We start from the raw sequence: 5,380 nt of genomic DNA on the forward strand, positions 1-5,380 counted from the left end.
ACAGATAAATGGCAAAGAAGAGCTGACTGACAGACTTCGGGAGGGGCCAGGGCTGGCTTATGCAACCCCCAGGGGTATAAAAGACTGAGCATCCAGCTTGAAGATGAACCAGCCACGTGGTGTGCACACGGGCACTTTCCAGCGCTGCAACTGTTTCCTTTTGTTGTATTGTTGTTAAGGTTTAATAAACCTTTTAAAATTTTCAAAGTAAGCCGTTGTTTCTCACACGTCTTAGAGCTACTCACCACGTTCCACTTACTTTTCACCTATTTTCAGTGTGGGGAAGCTGGAATTTTTCTGGGTCCAATCCTCGCTGTGGGTAATGAGAGGTGAGCTCTGCTGCCAGTGCCTTTGCAGCTCCCTCTGCAAGCGGGCAGAGCTCCTTGCCAGTCTTCCAGAACCCTGCAGCCCCCCACACCCACTCCCACTGCTACTCCCACATCCAGGCACTTGGGGCTTTTTTGCCCAGCAGCCTGGTGACACTCCTCAGATACATTCAGATTTTTTTCCTTGAATCCCAGAAGGATCCTAAAGAATTTCCTGCAGTATGCAGCCCAAATTTCACATTAATAACATGAAGCTCAGTTACTCCTGTCAGGTAAACAATCTGTAAGACCTCTACTAATAAAAGTAGCACAAAATCAAATCCTTTAAAAAGAAAAATTCACTTAAAAACATTCTGCCTTTCTGAAAGTCTAGATGATGTCTTGAACTTCTTTCCTGCTGCTGCAAGCCCCAAAGCTGGCCCCAGAACCACCATCTGTTGGAGAGGGAAGCTGAAACAACACCCACACTTACTTTCTGCTTTCACAGAGGTTTTTGTCTGAGCCATAGCTGTTGCTGCCTTCCTCCTGGTCCTCTATGGTATAATTAGACTGGTAAAAGTCGATGTGAAACTGCTCAAAACTTGACATTCTGGTTGGAAAAATGATTGCAAATATCATAAATAGCATGTACAACAAGCCAAAATCTATGTTTTGAACTGTCCTAAACTTAAATGCCAAACTGTAAAGCCCCAAAATCAAGACTCTTTATGTAGAAGCTCATGATAATTTGGAAGTGATAAAAAAAGACCATTTACTTCCTTTAGCTGTAACAAGAGGAATTAATCTGCTTTTACTACAAATTACAGTATATTAATTTAAAAGTAGTATACCAGACTTCCTTTCTTGATACTCTTACAAAATATTTTTAAACAGATCATTTTCCTGCTTTCAATTAAAAAAATTGTGACCATATCTCAATGTTTAAAAATTAAGGTTTTAGGAAGTACTTTAGATTTCAAAAGAATTACTATTTACAATGTTTTGCAATATTATATATGACTGTCATAAAACAATATGAAAAAAACCCAGAGTTGTTTACAAAATCTGTGATTTCTGTTCAAGGACACAGCTGGCACATCAGTGGTAGCAGCGGAACATTCTTACTGGCCAGCAACATGACTGGTAAAAGACAGCATACTGGATGATTGAATTGAATCAATGATTGGATGATTCCTCAGTGAAAAGATATGCTAAAGTATATATTTCCTTCCTACTGCATGTGTTTCACCACTTGGCTAGCACTTAGGTAGTTAAGCCCTTAAAACCCACAGAGAAGTTACATAACCTGACTGAAAACCATAGCCACATCCAACTTACTTAGATTTTCATGTGAGATATTCATCTCTCCTAACATTTCACTTTTTTTTTTCACTTTTGTCCTCATTTCCAACTTTCCAAATGCCATTGGCAAAATATGCTTTGGACCTCGCAGTTATTCTTAGAGTTATCTCAATATTTATCAAGCACACTCTGCTTATGGGAAAGATCTTTGCAAATCTCATTGTAAGATAAAAGTGATAAAGATTACTATTTAATCAGGGACCTTAAAATGCTGCATATTAGAATTTCTGATTTTTTTCCCATTATCTGTCTAATCTTTGTGGACCTATTTCCTTATTTTACCTAGAGTTCAAAGTAGAAATTGCTCTTATATTATTTTCTTAACTCCTGATCAATTGTGCAGGTTTTCAAAATAATTTTTACATTTTAAATATGAATTAATAGAAATTAATTTACCAAGCTATTTACTGTGGCTTTATTTGGAATTGCACACCACTTAGGCATTCTTTTAATGAATATTTCACACGGGGCATGTTTTAAGAAACTTTAGTTGGTAGCCCTACCTCAATATTCAGTTCCAGTAAGTATTTAATGTCCTTTGCTGTCACTATACAGGATGAAATAATTGCTTAACCAGGAATGGTTAACTCTGTATAACAGAGTTCAGAAAAGATAAATTTATTTTCCAAAAGAATTTGGAGTTATGATTACTTACGTTTTAGGATATTTGGTGAAAACTCCAGTCTGTTGAATTTACATGTTGAAGAAGACCTAAAATATCCTCTTGCTTCAACAGGGATGAGCTTAGTGCTATTTATAAGATTCTAAATTTGATATTTGAACAGATGCACATGAAGGAAAAAAACCTCACAACCTGTCAATATCAGGGCCAGCATTTAAGAAGAGCTAACAACAATGGGCAGAAAAGGGTAGGAACCTTCGAGGAAAAATGAACAAAATGAACAAATATTGTTCCATATATTCCAGCTCAATAATCTAGATTCCCTCTTAAGTAAGTATTTATGAAGATCTTGGTGGAGCCCTCATTAGCTGAGCTGTTGGACATTAAAAAGTGTAATATTACCTGTTAAAGTAGTGGGCTGAATACACTTATTTGAGGGCGTGTTTCCAGCAGCCAGAGCCCTGGAGTGGCTGTGGGATGCTCCCTGTGGGATGCTCCCTGTGGGATGCTCCCTGGGAACCCCACAGCAGAGGGAAGGAGGGAGGGAGGCTGAATGGCCTGCTGGGCCAAATCCCTCTGCTGGTCCAGTGCCAGGGCCCTGCTCTCCAGGGACATCCCCCTGCCCCACTGCTCCTCCAGGGGTTCTCTATGTTTGCAAAGCTGTCTCCTAAAGTGCAGTACCCACCATGCCAGGATCAGTGCAAGGAACCTCTGTTCCATAGTCCTGGCTACTAGGAAACAGCAGCACAGGCTGGATTTTTAAACAGATTTTAAACTTCAAAGATGACTTTTCAATTTACACCTACTTTTGTTTGACATACTTGACTAGCCACAAAAAAGGCTGCTTTTTTTGCTTCTTTATTTATTGGGTAGTTTCCCAAAAAGCACTTGGGCTGTTAAATTTAAAGAATGCAACATTAAATTATATGTATTATCAGATAATAAATCTATGCCTCAGATGCATATTCAATCCTGTGATGTTGAAGGCCAAATAATTCCATTTCATTAGCAGAACAATGATGAACTGTTAGCACATGACTTACATTATAGAAGAGTTATAACATAGCTGCATTTTAAAATAACTTAAAATGAAATTGACCAAGTTTTTGCTCAGTAAGTATGTCCAAGAAAGAGTTCAGAAGTAAAGAATGGTAAAAAGAAGAAAAATGTAACATTTGATTCTGAAAATTAAGGGTAATCTAACTACAGTAGTTATCGCAGCTATTGTTACGTCTCCCTTGTGTTTTGCTACTTCTAGAGTAACGGTTTATGCTGCTATGTCCACCAAGGTGAAGTTTCATTTTCAACTCTTAGCAAACTGCTAACCTCTATAATGTCTGATCATCTCAGTTTAGATAAAATGGCTTCATCTTTTTTATACTGAATCTGTGGGGGCAATGATACAGGATTAATTTCTGTCCCTCAGGAAGGTAATTTAAAAATTTCTTTTTAGGAATGGAAAAATTCTGATTTGCCTGGGTTTTGCCTGTTTATTTAAACTATAAAAGTGATTTGATTACTTTTGCTACTTTTTGTTAGAAATACAAATATATATACATCTATACAAAAACTGGGAATAATTATCAGACAAAAAAACATCACAGGAGAAATTTAAATAGAAAATTATACACATACATTACATTAATAACCCTGTGGATATACATGTATAAATGGACACATAAAATACAAAAATAAAAGGTAGTATTAGTTGGAAATGAGATGTAGATGATCAAAAAAAAAAAAAGTTTAAGTCGTTGATAGGAAAGTGACTGATAGAAATAAGGACTGCCCAAGTTCATTAAAGGCAGACAAAATTGTATTACTACTGCCATGCTCCAATCAGATGTAAAAATAAATGTATCAATAAAACAAAAAGATGCATTTATCAGAAATGCTAAAATCACCATTTTAAAATTCTGCATCTAATATAGAAGAAATGGTTAAAACCTTTATATTTTGTTGAGTAACAAAACAACAGGAAAGTTTGGGAAGATCAAAAATAAGCAAACATGCTATCTTGTAAAAGGCTAAATAAGATGCCTTGAGTAATTATAGGTCTATTCCCATGAGATTGATCCTAGCAAATTATGGGCTCAAATAATAACTAACTGCATTGATGAATCCAATCAACATGGGCTTTTGGAAGCGAGCTCATTTCAAAGCAATTTATTTCCTAACAAGATTTGTAGCTGGGAAAGGTAACCACTGATGACCCACATTTATACAAAGCCTTTTACTTTATTTTGGTTCAATAGATATGTAACCATCACTCCTTGGTGTGACACCCATTATACTGATTAAATAAGTGCTATCTGATGTGTCTCAAATGTAATTGGGGAGGAGGGGAGGATTTGCATTGATGCCTTACAGGACAGAATCTTTCCAAAGATCACCTAGCAGACACTCAGGTATGTCACAGGTACCTGATGTTCAGTCCACCACTGAGAGACCACACTAGACAAGGTTGTCACAGATGCATTAACATAAAGGAAAAATAAATTATTGCACTTGAAGGTTTTAGAACCGAATTTGAAGATTACTTTCTTTGAATGGCAGGTACAGAGGATGCTAATAATCTACGGGGAAGATAGTTTGGATGAGGTCTAATCCTCAAAGATAAGAATGAGAATTTAAGCCGGGGAATACAAAAAAGATGAAGAAAATTAATGAAAAATGTGATAATTTCTAGAAGAAATTAAAAACTTTTCTTAAAGGTTAACTCCTATGTTTTCATTTACCTACTTTTTCCATCTTTCCTGAAAAGGAAAATAGATGCAGCAAAAAGTGAAATGTCATCAGTTTTCATAAGTTTATATTTTCATTTTCAGGTTTCATTTTTTATGACATGGGATGATACTTCAACTTTTTTAAACTTTGAGGTGAGCATTTTTTGAAAAAAATAATAGAATTAAATGAGATTAAATGGGAAAAGATAGAAAAGACTATAGAACACTGGCTTTAGACTCAGCTATGTAACCCTACATTTATTACTCAAAGTAAGCTGATGAGCATGGCAAATCCATTATAATAATTAGTCAATAATTTTATAGTTTTTTGAAATGTAAAAATTGATCTTATTAAGGATTAATTC

The sequence above is a fragment of the Geospiza fortis genome, unplaced genomic scaffold, assembly GCF_000277835.1.
Source record: "Geospiza fortis unplaced genomic scaffold, GeoFor_1.0 scaffold40, whole genome shotgun sequence".
NCBI lineage: Eukaryota > Metazoa > Chordata > Aves > Passeriformes > Thraupidae > Geospiza > Geospiza fortis.